The sequence below is a fragment of the Dendronephthya gigantea genome, unplaced genomic scaffold (genome assembly GCF_004324835.1).
Source record: "Dendronephthya gigantea isolate DGI-Jeju-01 unplaced genomic scaffold, DenGig_1.0 000219F, whole genome shotgun sequence".
Lineage (NCBI taxonomy): Eukaryota > Metazoa > Cnidaria > Anthozoa > Malacalcyonacea > Nephtheidae > Dendronephthya > Dendronephthya gigantea.
This window is the reverse complement of record NW_021163229.1, coordinates 85,183-102,046: the sequence shown is the minus strand read 5'-3', so window position 1 is coordinate 102,046 and position 16,864 is coordinate 85,183. Positions and strand designations below refer to the sequence as shown.

The window sequence follows — 16,864 nt, the reverse complement described above, 5'->3', positions numbered from 1 at the left end:
AGTTTCTACCAAGAATTGAACTCCGATTCTCGAAGTCAGAGTCCGAAGTGATAACCATTACACACAGACCCTAAAAATCTATCAAACTTACTGACGAATGTTGGCTGCATAATATAATTATGTAGTTTGCTGCGCGCATGCACATTATTAAGATAAAGTATTCATACAATTATATTGTGTTAAGCTTGCACATACGCCTCATTAGCTCAGTGTTAGAGCACTGGTCTTGTAAACAGGGGTCCAGAGTTCACTCTCTGATGAGGCTTTTGCTTACTTTCGTATTTACAAAAGTATATAGGCAACTATAGCAACTATATAATTTATTCTACTCAGAGCCCGAAGTGCTAACCATTACACCACAGGAGATAAACACTAGAAAATTACTGAGAAATTCCTGGCTCTACAGTATATCTATGCACGCCCATTATAAGATAAAGTAATATATTCCTGTATTCCAGGTATGGACTCCGTTTTACAAATTTATAGAACATGCATGTGTCCCAGAGAGTCATTGAATAAACACTAAACTGCAAGGATTATTTATCAATCAATCAACGGATTGTTGGAACGAAAAATAAATTTGGGTTTTTTAATTCACTAATTAGTACGATAAAAATGTTGGATTTTTTTTTCATTGATAAAAGAGAAGGGAGCGAGCGGAGTTGAACCACTGACCTCTCGATCTGCAGTCGAATGCTCTACCACTGAGCTACACTCCCTGATCGTGCATACCTGTTTGATGCTATTCTAAAAGAACATTTCTTGCTGTTCTTACCTTATTCGAAATAGCACAAGTTTTATATTCATAGCATAGAAGCAGTGTGTAGCAAGCAGGGTGGCGCAGTGGAAGCGTGCTGGGCCCATAACCCAGAGGTCAATGGATCGAAACCATTTCCTGCTAAAGTTATCATTTCAATAAAAAAGATCTTTTCGAAATCTTATTCAAAAACAGGTATTTTTTCTCAAATGGGCTATAAGAGAAAACCAGAAATAAAAAAATTTACATAAAGACTTAAAATTAACAGTTTCACAAAGGTTCTACCGAGAATTGAACTCGGATTCCCGGATTCAGAGTCCGAAGTGCTAACCATTACACCACAGAACTACAGAAAGACACAGCAGAAATTGGTGTTTGAGACATTTCAACCCGGAAATCTAATCGCTGGTTCCCAATCGTGTATTTCTGTACCGCTATCAAAGAGAAACCTTTTGAATAGCATGAAAAAGTTCAATTTTTTTCCGAATACGTATTCTGCAATCTTTTGACGACTCATCATATACATCTGACCCGCGCTGTGATGTATAGTCTATATACACGCACATTATTAAGATGAAGTATTTACATATATTCCCTCTATTCCAGGTATGGAGCCCTGGTTTACAAATATAATATAGAACATGCATGTGTCCCAGAGAGTCATTGAAAAAACCTAAACTGCATGGATTGTTTATCAAACGTACGGCTTTTTCCCACGAAAATAAATTGGGATTTTTCATGCACTAATGGGTACCATAAAAATATTTAATTTTTCTTTAGTTTATAAAACAGGAAGGAGCGAGCGGAGTTGAACCACTGACCCCAGTGACCTGTCAACCTGCAGTCGGATGCTGTACCACTATATACTACTCTCTCTGAGCGTTCAATGCAGCATATCTGTCATAAGCTATATTCTTAGATACCTGTAAGAGAAAGCCTGAAATAAAAAAATACATAAAGACGGAGAATGAATGTTTTCAAAGAGTTTCTACCAAGAATTGAACTCCGATTCTCGAAGTCAGAGTCCGAAGTGATAACCATTACACCACAGACCCTAAAAATCTATCAAACTTACTGACGAATGTTGGCTGCATAGTATATAAATACGTAGTTTGCTACGCGCATGCACATTATTAGGATAAAGTATTCATATAATTATATTCGTGTTAAGCTTGCACATACGCCTCATTAGCTCAGTGGTTAGAGCACTGGTCTTGTAAACCAGGGGTCCAGAGTTCAACTCTCTTATGAGGCTTTTGCATACTTTTGTAAAAACTTTTACAAAAGTATATAGGCAACTATAGCAATTATATGATTTATCCTACTCAGAGCCCGAAGTGCTAACCATTACACCACAGGACATAAACAGAAAAATTACTGAGAAATTCCTGGCTCTACAGTATATCTATGCACGCCCATTATTAAGATAAAGTAATTATATTCCCTGTATTCCAGGTATGGACCCCCGTTTTACAAATTTTTAGAACATGCATGTGGAGTCGAATGCTCTACCACTGAGCTACACTCCCTGATCGTGCATACCTGTTTTACATTTTTTTAGTAACGGAATGGAAATGCATAAATTTGCGTTAAAGGGGTATAATATTAACCATTTCATATCAAGTATTAGAAATTTTAACTGCTCTGACTGGTATTTTCTAAAAAATTAAAAAAATATTATGTCGTATGTTTTGAAATTTGAAACGAAATTCCACCTGGTGGCACACAATTTCTATGAACATCTTCCAGACTATAGAGGGTTGTAGTCGGCAGGATTTGAACCTGCGCGGGAATATCCCAACAGATTTCAAGTCTGTCGCCTTAACCACTCGGCCACGACTACATAATTGCTTAGGATTTGCTTATTTTGCTTTACCACGGATAGCTTGGAACTTACCTGTTTATTTTACCACAGATTTTACGTCGTGGGCACATTAATAGGTTCTCTGGAATTGGTATGCCTTCCAAACTGCTTTTCAATTGCCAGCAGAATTTTGGAATTATAATAAGACTGAAAAAAAAGGAAGGGTCTTGGGGAACTCGCTGTGACGGTTGGCGGAAGCTTTTATCATAGGAATTAATTATTGATAGAAATCAGGCAGTTCACAGGGCGTGTAAATAGATCATGCATCAGTGATTGTGCATCACAGCATTCAGCAGCATATCCGAGACAGCAATTCAACTGCAATCAATGGCTGCTAATTCTGATTTCGAGCCTTAGCAGTTTTGGTCATGGGGTTAAGTTTTTATTTCTATTAGTTGTTCTCTACAGTATAAGATATTACACGCTTTTTTATTTCAAATTAGAACTTATATACGATGAGCTTACATAAGAAGTTTCATTATTTACCATGCCCAAGTTTAAGGGTTAGGTATACGTTACCTATATGAACAAGCTTTGCTCTTGGTTGATGATAACAATGGAACACATGTCAATAAAACCCAATGAATTATTATAGATATTGATTTATAAAGAGCAAGTCATGAAACTTTGTTCAGTATCGTTATATACAAGAAGCCGGTCAAAACACTCGTTCATGTTCGTAGATACTTATTAAGTTTAAGTTGAAAATGTGGAAAGCCTCGTCAGAGATTCGAACTCTGGACCCCTGGTTTACTAGACCAGTGCTCTAACCACTGAGCTAAGCAGGCATCCGGAAAAAAAGCTTGCGCGAATAGAAATGTAAACAAATGTTTCAAAAAACGTATTTTGCAGGTTAATTTTTTCACGGCGATTATTAAATGCGTAATGATCACAAATATTTAAGTCTTTTACTCACCCTTACCATACCCAGTTAAAAAAAATCAAGCCTTATCAGAGAGTTGAACTCCGGACCCCTGGGTTACTAGACCAGTGCTCTAACCACTGAGCTAATAAGGCAAACCCGTAATACTTTTGAAAAAGGTAAAATGAATCATCGGCGAAAAATAGTTATTCATGCCAAGCTAAACCTAAAAGGAAAAATATTAGTGTTAAAGTTTGGTCGATCAATTCTGTAGCTTTCACAAACACCGTTAATGAGATTACCTTGTAAACGATGGAAATGGTAATCATACGGTGATATGATAGTTGAAAATGTTACAGTGTTATTTTTGAGTTACAAACTATTCTTGAGTTGTGAAAAATGTGCCACGCACTATAAAAAAGTCGCACGAATTCATTTTCCTGATGTTCAGTACTTGTATATGATGATTGACAAGGTCATCATTGTTGACATGCCTACAACGTCTACATTTATGCATACTAGATCTCCTCCTTGCATGTATATTGATAGGATTGATGCTGCATGGGAAAAGTTTTATCAGGAGATTGCAACTTGAGTTCAAAACTGCTTTTTTTCTTAAAAGCTAAGAAAGAAATTCAATCCCGCAAAAATTTCAAGTTATGAGGGTGATCAGGGCTTGCACGGGAACCGAACCCGTGACCTCTCGCACCCAAAGCGAGAATCATACCACTAGACCAGCAAGCCACACTTGTGGAATTAGTTCATTATCTTTCGGTATAATTTTAAAAAAATCCGGTATATTACATGAAAAACTAAGGTTCAAAAGACTTCCGTTAATTCGTGCGGAAAACATCCCATTTTGCTGTTGAAAACAAGCCTATAAAAGAGCAATAATTTCTGAATAGAGGTCCCTTTGACAAGAGGTAATTACGTTTTAGTCCAATCACCATGTTTATTTACATTATTTTTTTGTAACCGAATGGGAATGCATAAATTTGCGTTAAAAGGGTATAATATTAACCATTTCACATCAAGTATTAGAAATTTTAACTGCTCTGACTGGTATTTTTTAAAAAATGAAAAAAAATATTATGTTGTATGTTTTGAAACGAAATTCCACCTGGTGGCAAACAATTTCTCTGTGTTATATGAACATCTTTCGGACTATCAAGAGTCGTAATCGGCAGGATTTGAACTTGCGCGGGAATATCCCAACAGATTTCAAATCTGTCGCCTTAACCACTCGGCCACGACTACATAATTGCTTAGGAGTCGCTTATTTTGCTTTAACACGGATAGCTTGGAACTTACCTGTTTACTTTACCACAGATTTTACGTCGTGGGCACATTAATAGGTTCTCTGGAATTGGTACGCCTTCCCAACTGCTTTTCAGTGGCGGAAGCTTTTATCACAGGAATTGATTATTGATAGAAATCAGGCAGTTCACAGGGCGTATAAATAGATCATGCATCAGTGATTGAGCATTCAGCAGCAGATCCGAGACAGCAATTCAACTGCAATCAATGGCTGCTAACTGATTTCAAGCCTTAGCAGTTTTGGCCCTGGACGTTAAGTTTTTATTTTTATTAGTTGTTCTCTAAAGTATAAGATTATACACGCTTTTTTATTTCAAATTAGAACTTATATAAGATGAGCCTACGCAAGAAGTTTCATTATTTCCCATGCCTAAGTGTAAGGGTTAGGTATACGTTACCTATGTGAACAAGCTGTGCTCTTGGTTGATGATAACAATAGAACACAATAAAATACAATGAATTAGTATAAAAATCAAATACTTATTGACTTTAGGTGGGAAATGTAAAGAGCCTCGTCAGAGATTCGGGCTCTGGACCCCTGGCCGGTTTACAAGACCAGTGCTCTAACCACTGAGCTAAAGAGGCATGCATCCGTGAAAAAACATCCGTGGACACTGTCGATATAATTACATTGATGCAAAATCCTAGCGCACAATCTTTGTAAGAGGTTGATACTTAGATTAAGTTGAGAGAGTGCATCTAAAGTTTGAAGGAGAACACGTACCATGCACATTTTTTTCTCAAGAAAATACAACATAATTAGACCACCAGCGAATTGTTATCAAAGGCCGTTCTCTTCAGTTCAAGCGAGAGAGGCGAACAGGGCTTGCACGGGAATCGAACCCGTGACCTCTCGCACCCTAAGCGAGAATCATACCACTAGACCAGCAAGCCAAGTGCACAACACGGGAAGTTTTCTTTTTCGCATATTTCTTCGCTCACAATAAAAGCGATGTATAGCATAAATGCATGGAAATATAAAAATCTTTTTTATGTCATATTTATTACAAGCCAAGTTACTCTGAGTGAAAAAAGACTTGTAGGAATCTTAAATCACTGTTAGTACCGAGACAAGACAAACGCAATGGTAGAAAATAGACGATTATTGTAAACACGATAACAAACTAAACCTTGTTCAGTATCGTTATATACAAGAAGCCGGTCAAAAAACTCGTTCATGTTCGTAGATACCTATTAAGTTTAAGTGGAAAATGTGGAAAGCCTCCTCAGAGATTCGAACCCCGGACCCCTGGTTTACTAGACCAGTGCTCTAACCACTGAGCTAAGGAGGCACCCAGAAAAAAAGAATGCGCAAATAGAAATGTAAACAAATGTTTCAAAAAACGTATTTTGCAGGTAATTTTTTCACGGCGAGTATTGAATGCGCAATGATCACAAATATTTAAGTCTTTTACTCACCCTTACTATACACAGTTAAAAAAAATTTAGCCTTATCATAGAGTTGAACTCCGGACCCCTGGTTTACGAGACCAGTGCTCTAACCACTGAGCTAATAAGGCAAACCCGTAATACTTTTGAAAAAGGTAAAATGAATCATCGGCGAAATATAGTTATTCCTGCCAAGCTAAAACTAAAAGGGAAAATATTAGTGTTAAAGTTTGATCGATCAATTCAGTTGCTTTCACAAACACCGTTAACGAGATTATCTTGTAGACGATGGCAATGGTAATCATACGGTGATATGATAGTTGAAAATGTTACAGTGTTATTTTTGAATTACAAATTATTCTTGAGTTATGAAAAATGTGCAACGCACTATAAAAAAGTCGCACGAATTCATTTTCCTGATGTTCAGTACTTGTATATGATGATTGATAGGGTCTTCATTGTTGACATGCCTACAACGTCTACATTTATGCATACTAGATCTCCTCCTTGCATGTATATTGATAGGATTGATACTGCATGGAAAAAGTTTATCTGGAGATTGCAACTTGAGTTTAGCACTGCTTTTTTTGCACCGCATTATTAAGATGAAATATTTTTATATATATTCCCCTCTTCCAGGTATGGAGCCCTGGTTTACAAATATATAATATAGAACATGCATCTGTCGTAGAAAGTCATTCAAAAAACCTAAACGGCATGGATTGTTTATCAAACGTACGGCTTTTTCCCACGAAAACAAATTGGGATTTTTCATGCACTAATGGGTACCATAAAAATATTTAATTTTTCTTTAATTTATAGAACAGGAAAGAGCGAGCGGAGTTGAACTACTGACCCCAGTGACCAGTCAACCTGCAGTCGGATGCTCTACCGCTATATGCTACTCTCTCTGAGCGTTCCATGCAGCATACCTGTCATATGCTATATTCTTAGATACCTGTAAGAGAAAGCCTGAAATAAAAAAATACATAAAGACGGTGAATGAATGATTTCAAAGAGTTTCTACAAAAAATTGAACTCCGATTCTCGAAGTCAGAGTCCGAAGTGATAACCATTACACCACAGACCCTAAAAATCTATAAAAATTACTGACGAATGATGGCTGCATAGTATATAATTATGTAGTTTGCTATACGCGCATGCACATTATTAAGATAAAGTGTTCATATAATTATATTCGTGTTAAGCTTGCACATACGCCTCATTAGCTCAGTGGTTAGAGCACTGGTCTTGTAAACCAGGGGTCCAGAGTTCAACTCTCTGATGAAGCTTTTGCATACTTTTGTATTTACAAAGTATATAGGCAACTATGCACGCCAATTATTAAGATAAAATAATTATATTCCCTGTATTCCAGGTATGGACTCCCGTTTTACAAATTTATAGAACATGCATGTGTCCCAGAGAATCATTGAAAAAACACTAAACTGCAAGGATTATTTATCAATCAAACGGATTGTTGGAACGAAAATAAATTTGGGTTTTTTAATTCAATAATTAGTACGATAAAAATGTTGGATTTTTTTTTCATTGATAAAAGAGAAGGGAGCGAGCGGAGTTGAACCACTGATCTCGATCTGCAGTCGAATGCCCTACCACTGAGCTACATTCCCTGATCGTGCATATCTGCATTTTTGATGCTATTCTCCTAAAAGAACATTTCTTGCTGTTCTTACCTTTTTCGAAATAGCACAAGTTTTACATTCATAGCATAGAAGCAGTGTGTAGCAAACAGGGTGGCGCAGTGGAAGCGTGCTGGGCCCATAACCCAGAGGTCAATTTATCGAAACCATTTCCTGCTAAAGTTATCATTTCAATAAAAAAGATCTTTTCGAAATCTTATTCAAAAACATATATTTTTTCTCAAATGGGCTATGAGACAAAACCACAGTTAAAAAATTTACAAAAAGACATAAAATTAACAGTTCCAGCAAGGTTCTACCGAGAATTGAACTCGGATTCCCGGATTCAGAGTCCGAAGTGTTAACCATTACACCACAGAACCTAACCATCTACTGAAAGACACAGCAGAAATTGGTGTTTGAGACATTTCAACCCGGAAATCTAATCGCTGGTTCCCAATCGTGTATTTCTGTACCGCTATCAAAGAGAAACCTTTTGAATAGCATGAAAAAGTTCAATTTTTCTTCCGAATACGTATTCTGCAATCTTTTGACGACTCATCATATACATCTGACCCGGCCGCGCTGTGATGTATAGTCTATATACACTCACATTATTAAGATGAAGTATTTACATATATTCCCCCAATTCCAGGTATGGAGCCCTGGTTTACAAATATAATATAGAACATGCATGTGTCCCAGAGAGTCATTCAAAAAACCTAAACTGCATGGATTGTTTATCAAACGTACGGCTGTTTCCCACGAAAATAAAATGGGATTTTTCATGCACTAATTTGTACCATAAAAATATTTAATTTTTCTTTAATTTATAGAACAGGAAGGAGCGAGCGGAGTTGAACCACTGACCCCAGTGACCTGTCAACCTACAGTCGGATGCTCTTCCACTATATGCTACTCTCTCTGAGCGTTCCATGCAGCATACCTGTCATATGCTATATTCTTAGATACTTGTAAGAGAAAGCCTGAAATAAAAAAATACATAAAGACGGAGAATGAATTTTTTCAAAGTGTTTCTACCAAGAATTGAACTCCGATTCTCGAAGTCAGAGTCCGAAGTGATAACCATTACACCACAGACCCTTAAAATCTATCAAACTTACTGACGAATGGTGGCTGCATAATATATAATTATGTAGTTTGCTACGCGCATGCACATTATTAAGATAAAGTATTCATACAATTATATTCGTGTTAAGCTTGCACATACGCCTCATTAGCTCAGTGGTTAGAGCACTGGTCTTGTAAACCAGGGGTCCAGAGTTCAACTCTCTGATGAGGCTTTTGCATACTTTTGTATTTACAAAAGTATATTGGGAACTATAGCAACTATATAATTTATCCTGCAAGCCCGGCCAGTGGCCAATGCATCGAAATCATTTGCTGTTAAAGCTCAGTAGACCATCTAACTGTAATTTTTATTCAAAAACACATATTTTTTCTGAAATGGGCTATATAAGAGATAATCCAGAACTCAAAAACTTATATAAAGACATAAAAATAATAGTTCCAGGAAGGTTCTACCGAGAATTGAACTCGGATTTCCGGATTCAGAGTCCGAAGTGCTAACCATTACACCACAGAACCTAACCATCTACTAAACGACACGGTAGAAATTGACATTTCAACCCGGAAATCTAATCGCTGGTTCACAATTGTGTATTTCCGTACCGCTATCAAAGAGAAACCTTTTGAATAGCAAAAAAAGTTCGATTTTTCTCCCAATACGTATTCGCAATTTTATACAGCTTATCATACACATCAGACCGCTTTGATGTATAGTCTATACACGCACATTGTTAAGAGTCGAATATGAGCTATAAGAGAAAAGCCTGAACTCAAAAAACGCCTGTTCTGGCGTTAACTCCGGCGTGGCGCGCACGTGCCAGTCTTTAATATAAAGCTTCTGAACATAAACAATACAGTTCATATTCATTTAGATGCCTTGCGAACGTAAATGTTGTTCGATCGCGAAATTCAGAAGCACATCGTACTTTAAAGAGTATAGAAGTTCAATTGTTCAAAAATGTAAATAAACCGCATGATATATATTCACTTTGTCTTACACTTTGCCTTTGGAATTCGTGCTTATATAGTTAAATTAAATTTTCAATCCTGTGCAAACTGCTATACACGGCCACATCTGCTACACCCCCAGTTGCTGCCTTTCCGTACATCTTTTCCAGCAATCGGTAAAAGATAGATCACTCTTTACGAAATTAAAAATATAATTTCTGAGCTTGACTCGTGTAACATGGGACCTAATTTATGGGTGTAATGCCAACATTTTCTTGAACATGCATCTCAAAATATATGCACAATTGATAATATTCGATGCTTGCAAGTTGCAACTTTATATCGATCTTTGTACATAAGCACCAAACATGCTTGAAACTTTACATAGCACCAGAATCTTACTTAGCATCATAATCATCACTGATTACTTCGCATCATAATCAAAGCATGGTTGTATTGTTGAGCGCCAAAAATGCTGGGAACTTCACAAAGTATCTATCATTTTCCATTAATCCTTAAATTGAGAGGCATTTGCGGCCATTTCAGAGGCCTATGTATATTTTAAAATTTTCCCACACTTTTCTAGAAAGCGCGCGGTTCCGCTCTACCAACTGAGCTATCGAAGGCTGATAACGTCTAGCTTCATTATTGATCAATCAGTATTTGTCATATAATTGTTAACTAATCCTATTAATTAGAATTTTGATAATATTATTAAAAACTTAGCTATAAATATTATTTTTAAAAATATTACGAAAAACTTTTAACGCAAAGCAACGGTTTCCTGAAGAATGATTTGAGATCCAAAGCGTACAATTTTGGAGGATGCGGGCGTCGATCCCGCTACTTCGCGCATGCTAAGCGCGCGCTCTACCATTTGAGCTAATCCCCCACGGCCTTAACCGGTTACTTTGGACATCCCAGCTATTCCAACAGCTAATCGTTTTCAGGCCCTCCAAGACCATCTTGAGGACATTAACGATTTGGATGTCCTTGGACAGTCCGTAGTTGACACAGTGTCGAAAACTTTGCCTCTTTCTCCGGAAAAAACACCGGTCGTTTCAACACCTCGGCCGGTTCTCTCGGAGTCGTCTTCGCAGAAGTCAGAGGGAGAGTTTTCGTCTCCTCCAGCTGCACCTCGGGTGACTGATGCTGAAACAGCTATTGTCCCCATTGATTACCGTTTCCCGGTTGAGGACAGCACTCCGAAATCAATGGAGGGAGCTTTAGCTCTTTCTTCCGCTCCTGCTGCTGGGACATCATCAGCAGCATCTTCTTCCGTGCCGTCATTGCGTGGCCTAGACTCGCAGGTCGAGTCACCTTTTATAGTTTTCGGTCCTCGGAGTGTTCATTCCGATGGGCCCTTATCGACGCCTTCTTTCCATCCAGGCTCGAATTTTTGCCTCTCCTCTGCGGAGTTGTCGCTGAACTTCATTTTTCACCAGGAGGCCAGCGACCATTATTTTTCTGAGGCGGAGTTCGTTTCTCCTCCCTCTGCTTTCCTAGCACTTCCTGCTGCTTCGCAGGAGTCTGGTGTTTTGTCTCAAACCCACAATGTACAGGCTGCTGAGCCTGAACATTAACCATGTTGGTTGAACCATGTTTGTACTGGTGTGCTTAGTCATTTGAATATTTTTGGGTCGTTATTTTTGCTTATGCTATTAAAGTTATTTTCAAATTCCCAGGAGCAGACAATCTTGTGTACAAACGTCAATTCATTTTCTAAAGGTCTCCTTTTTCTAATGTATGCATCAATATTTCACGCACTTCGGTTCAGCATAAGTGCAAATGCAATTGAAAAGGCATTCAAATTTTAACAATAGCTTGATTTCTAAAGGTCTCCTTTTTTTGATACACCCTGTAGATCAGCACTTAAATTGGAAGAAGCACATTTAGTTTATTGCAAGTAAACTCACTCGGCAGGAATTGGTGCTATTAAAAAGGCTAAGGAGTTTGTTGATCGGAATACTTTAGTGTTCATATACACTGGCGCTCAAAAAGAACTGCTCAAATGTTGCTATTACCGTGTGTAACAGGAATAGTAACAATCAATCTTTTATTGTACACTAGCGATCAAAAAGAACTGTTTAGATACAAATTTATAAAAAAGAAGCGAATATAGGAGAGAGCTTCATAGGCATTTTGGATAATTCTCTTATTCCAAGCAATATTTCAATAATGAAATGCAACCTGTCACACTTCCAAGATATAGTCAAACAATGGTTTCAGGAAGAGGGAGTGACAGAAATGGATTGGCCTGCACAGCCAAAAGACCTTAACCCTATTGAAAATCTGTGGGACAATGTCAAGGGGATAGTGCAAAAAAGGAATTCATTCATAAAGCGTCCATGATTTATGCGTTGCTGTAAAGACTGTCCATGGGAAAAAAAATCTTTTGACCGTTAAGATTACCACCTTAACAGAAAATATGCCACGCCGGTGTAAGGCCGTTATTAATTATAAAGCCAAAGGAGGGTCAACAAAATATTAATATTTCATATACAGCTTAGCATGTAATCTAGTCTATATTTACTCGTATATATTGTTAGCGCGAAAGTTACGTTCATTTGAGAGCATTTCAATTTGTTTTGAGCAGTTCTTTTTGACCGCCAGTGTACAATGCCTTAGTTCAGCCTCATTTTGATTATTGTTGTGAAGTTTGGGATGTGATAGGTAAGACGCTTAGTGATCGTCTTCAAAAGTTGCAATATAGGGCGACATAAAGTCCAGACATATGTTTAAAACGATTAATAATCTAGCTCCTCGAAGATTGAGAGATCTATTTCAACATTCTAATACGATGCATGATTATGATTTGAGAGGGTCCTTAACTAGCTTATGTCTTCCCAAGCCCAGGACGGATTACTTGAAAAAAGGTTATAGCTACAACGGTGCTTATGTCTGGAACCAAATTCCGGAGGACATAAGAACGTTGTCATCTTATAATTCATTTTGTGAAAAGCTTTCCTCCTCGACCTTTCAATTTATAAATCCTCTTGTGTAAATTAATTTTTAAAAATTATTAATTTTTACACTTTCTCTCCATTAATCTCATATAATATAGTTTACACTTTCATGTTTATAAAAAATTATGTTTATAAGTATTGTACGTATATAGTAGATAGATTAAAGTGGGTGGGATTTGAATTGGTAAAGTAGTGCACACCCCTTTTGAAAACCACCTTTATTGTTGAAAAGATTTTGTGTCTGCCGGTAAATAAAGTTTGAAGGAATGAATGAAGTCCGATGGGAATTGCATGCGCTAGCGGGGAATCGAACCCCATGCAGTCTTCCGCGTGGCAGGCAAGAATTCTACCACTGAACCACCAGCGCAACGCCACATATAGCGGTCAATTTCGGCAATCAGCTTACTCCGCTGTATGAAACATATTTTCAATCAACGTTTTATGTTTTACAGGAGTTCATTATCAATTGTGCGTATATTTTGCGATGCATGTTCTAGAAAATGTTGGCATTACACCCATAAATTAGGTCCCATGCTACACGAATCAAACTTAGACATTCAATTTTCAATTTCGTAAAGAGTGATCTATCTTTTACGCATTAATGGAACAGATGTAAGGAAAGGCAGCATCTGGGGGATTAGCTCAAATGGTGGAGCCTGCGCTTAGCATACGCGAGGTAGCGGGATCGACGCCCGCGTCCTCCAAAATATTACGCTTTGGATCTCAAATCATTCTTCAGAAAACCGTTACTTTGCATTCGTAATATTTTTAAAAATGATATAATTTATATACCTAAGTTTTTAATAACATTATCAAAATTCTAATTAATAGAATTAACAATTATATGACAAATACTTATTGATCAATAATGAAGCGGGCCGTTATCAGACTTCGATAGCTCAGTTGGCAGAGCGGGGGGTAGTAGATAAGCAAGCAAACATCCCTAGGTGACTGGTTTAAATCCGGTTCGAAGGATAGTTGCATGGAAAATATTTTGAAAAATATTTTACTGCCTATGTCAAATTGATATACTGGCAATGGAGAATGAACTAAAATGAAATAAAATTATTTTTCCGGTTAGCTTAGTATGTCTGCAAAATGTTGAAAATAAAGCTTTTATTTTGCGGTTTTGGCAAATAGTTTGTTTGGATAATTAAATGTAAAAAACCCCAAAAAAGATATGTGTTATTGTAACAATGGATTTCAATGCTTTACGGCTGCTGTGAGGGATTAGCTCAAATGGAAGAGCGCGCGCATTGCATGCGCGAGGTAGCCGGATCGATGCTCGCATCCTCCATATTTTTTCCATATATAATCAATTAAAAACACATTAGGTTCTCGAAAACGCAACTCAACTTTATTCGTTCAAATTATCAATTTCCTTTTTAACAAACTCGATGAAACGCGACTCTTCCTATCCTTGTCAGTGTTCGTGTCCTGCAATAATACTCATTCAGGTGTTAAATGTATTGCCGTAAACGGTTGTATGCCGAAATAGCTCAGGTGGGAGAGCGTCAGACTGAAGATCTGAAGGTCCCTGGTTCAATCCCGGGTTTCGGCAGGAACTAATTTGAAATATTTTGCTGGTTAGCTTGGTATGTCTGCAAAATATTGAAAATAACGGTTTCATTTTGCGGTTTTAACAAATAGTTTGTTTGGGAAATCCAATGTAAAAAAAAGAAAAAAAGATATGTGTCATTGTAAAAATGGATTTCAATGCGTTAAGGCGGCTGTGAGAGATTAGATCAAATAAGACAGCGCGCGCTTTGCATGCGCGAGGTAGCGGGATCGATGCCCGCATCCTCCATATTTTTTCCATATGTAATCAATTAAAAACACAATAAATTCTCGAAAACGCAACTCAACTTTATTCGTTCAAAATATAATTTCCTTTTTAACAAACTCGATGAAACGCGATTCTTCATATTCTTGTCAGTGTTCGTGTCCTGCAATAATATTCATTCAGGTGTTAAATGTATTGCCGTATAATTGCCGGATAATTATGAAAACGGATTTCCCACGACGGGAATCAAACCCGGGCCATGGCGGTGAAAACGCCAGATCCTAGCCACTAGACCACATGGGAACTTGCTATGCCTTATGTAACAGTGTCGTTTTTTTCAAAATTACCCTTTTCTTCTGATAATTTTGGTACCCCACAGAAAGTGTGAAAAAGAAACCACATGATGGGTGTTATTGATCAGGACAATGCATCCGAGGGGAATTTTATGCGCTTGCGGGGAATCGAACCCCGGTCTCCCGCGTGGTAAGCGAGAATTCTATCACTGAACCACAAGCGCAACGCCAAGTAATGTCGTCAATTTCGAAAATCATGTTACTCCGCTGTAAGAAACATATTTTCAAATTACACCCATAAATTAGGTCCCATGCTACACGAATCAAACTCAGAAATTATATTTTTAATTTCGTAAAGAGTGATCTATCGTTTACCGATTGCTCGAAAAGATGTAAGGAAAGGCAGCAACTGGGGGATTAGATCTTTGGATCTCAAATCATTCTTCAGAAAACCGTTGCTTCGCATTAAAAGTTTTTCGTAATATTTTTAAAAATAATATTTATATTTATACCCTGCGTGCTACACACTGCCCTGGTGCTATGAATATATACGCAGATAGATATTTTCTTATCATTGGCGCTATTCCGAATAAGGTAAGAACGGGGGAAATCTTATCAGAGAGTTGAACACCGGACCTCTGGTTTACGAGACCAGTGCTCTAACCATTCAGACAATAAGGCATACACATGACGCTTTTACAATTGTAAAAACGAATCATCGTCAAAAAATAGTTATCCCTTCCAAGTTAATTCTGCATATTTTCCGATGTTCAGTTCTTGTAAAATGAATGACAACGTCTTCATGGATGACATTTCTTTACTATGAATACATTTGTGCATGCATAGTATATCTCCTCGTTGTATTTTTCCATATGGGATTGACACTGCATGGGATCAAAGTTTTATGGGGAGATCAACACTGCTTTTTGTCTTGAAGAAGGGAACTCAATCTTCGAAAAATTTGGGAGGACAATCAGGGCTTGCACGGGTATCGAATCCGTGTCCACTCTGTCTGCACCCAAAGCGAAAAAAGTGAAGTAGCTTACAATAAATAATCAAAAATTCCGGCATAACGGTAAATGAAAAATTAAAGTTCCGTTGACTCGTGCGGCAAACAGCCTAATATTATACTCTTAAAAGCGAGCCTATAAAGGAGAAATAATTTCTGAATAGAGTTCCTTATAAGAAGAGGCAATTTCGCTCTAGACCAAACAGCATGTTTGTTTACATTTTTAGTAACCGAATCAGAATGCGTAAATTTGACTACTTCGGTTAAAAGGGTACAGTATTTACCATTTTACACCAAGTTTTAAAAATTTTGACTACTCTGATTGTTTTTCCCTAAAAAATGCCAAAAATATATCGTTTGGTATAAGACGAAATTCCACCCGCTGGCAAAAAATTTTTCCGTGTTATGAAAATCTTTCGGGATAACAAGACACGTAGTCGGCAGGATTTGAACCTGCGCGGGAATATCCAACTGATTTCGAGCCTGTCGCCTTAACCACTCAGCCACGACTACATAATTGCCAGTTGATTGGCAATGATAAAAAAAAAACACAATAAAACACAAGCAAGTATTATAGGAATTGATTTCTGAAAGAACGAATCATAAACATTGCAGTTCACTATTGTTACAAAAAGTCAATCACAAAAGTCGTTCATATTATTGAGTTTAAGTGGAAAATGTGAAGAGCTCGTCAGAGATTCGAACTCCGGACCCCTGGTTTACGAGACCAGGGGCCGGTTGTATCAAGTTCGTTTAGCTTAAACGTTGGTTAGGTTCAAAATAGAAAGCAAGTCAGTCGTTTCATTCGACAAGCAAACTAAATGTATACTGTTTACAACCAAATATTAAGTGCATAATATTCAAGTTGACTCATTCAAGAGAGATGTAGGAGTGTTTAATTAAGAGATTTAATTTTGACTTATCCACCGTTAAAGCTAAACGGG

At 37.4% G+C, this 16,864-nt stretch overlaps 1 protein-coding gene and 19 non-coding genes across 20 annotated transcripts in view; 5 read left to right on the top strand and 15 right to left on the bottom strand.

Moving 5' to 3' along the window:
* LOC114539808 overlaps nucleotides 1–16,864 on the bottom strand; it is a 247,148-nt gene that overhangs the window by 164,897 nt on the left and 65,387 nt on the right. The gene's annotated exons all lie outside the window — the stretch shown is intronic.
* Nucleotides 648–719, bottom strand: Trnac-gca. Its single transcript has one exon. It is a non-coding gene; the product is annotated as a tRNA-Cys (tRNA).
* Nucleotides 830–901, top strand: Trnam-cau. The gene has a single exon. It is a non-coding gene; the product is annotated as a tRNA-Met (tRNA).
* Trnat-ugu lies at nucleotides 1,940–2,012 on the top strand. Its single transcript has one exon. It is a non-coding gene; the product is annotated as a tRNA-Thr (tRNA).
* On the bottom strand, nucleotides 2,519–2,600 carry Trnas-uga. Its single transcript has one exon. It is a non-coding gene; the product is annotated as a tRNA-Ser (tRNA).
* Nucleotides 3,337–3,409, bottom strand: Trnat-agu. Its single transcript has one exon. It is a non-coding gene; the product is annotated as a tRNA-Thr (tRNA).
* On the bottom strand, nucleotides 4,156–4,227 carry Trnap-ugg. The gene has a single exon. It is a non-coding gene; the product is annotated as a tRNA-Pro (tRNA).
* Nucleotides 4,659–4,740, bottom strand: Trnas-uga. The gene has a single exon. It is a non-coding gene; the product is annotated as a tRNA-Ser (tRNA).
* Trnap-agg lies at nucleotides 5,623–5,694 on the bottom strand. The gene has a single exon. It is a non-coding gene; the product is annotated as a tRNA-Pro (tRNA).
* Nucleotides 6,020–6,092, bottom strand: Trnat-agu. The gene has a single exon. It is a non-coding gene; the product is annotated as a tRNA-Thr (tRNA).
* Nucleotides 6,248–6,320, bottom strand: Trnat-cgu. Its single transcript has one exon. It is a non-coding gene; the product is annotated as a tRNA-Thr (tRNA).
* On the top strand, nucleotides 7,409–7,481 carry Trnat-ugu. The gene has a single exon. It is a non-coding gene; the product is annotated as a tRNA-Thr (tRNA).
* On the bottom strand, nucleotides 8,144–8,215 carry Trnaq-cug. Its single transcript has one exon. It is a non-coding gene; the product is annotated as a tRNA-Gln (tRNA).
* Trnat-ugu lies at nucleotides 9,064–9,136 on the top strand. The gene has a single exon. It is a non-coding gene; the product is annotated as a tRNA-Thr (tRNA).
* Nucleotides 9,369–9,440, bottom strand: Trnaq-cug. Its single transcript has one exon. It is a non-coding gene; the product is annotated as a tRNA-Gln (tRNA).
* Nucleotides 10,689–10,761, bottom strand: Trnaa-agc. Its single transcript has one exon. It is a non-coding gene; the product is annotated as a tRNA-Ala (tRNA).
* On the top strand, nucleotides 14,324–14,396 carry Trnaf-gaa. The gene has a single exon. It is a non-coding gene; the product is annotated as a tRNA-Phe (tRNA).
* Nucleotides 14,850–14,921, bottom strand: Trnae-uuc. The gene has a single exon. It is a non-coding gene; the product is annotated as a tRNA-Glu (tRNA).
* Nucleotides 15,065–15,135, bottom strand: Trnag-acc. Its single transcript has one exon. It is a non-coding gene; the product is annotated as a tRNA-Gly (tRNA).
* Trnas-cga lies at nucleotides 16,353–16,433 on the bottom strand. The gene has a single exon. It is a non-coding gene; the product is annotated as a tRNA-Ser (tRNA).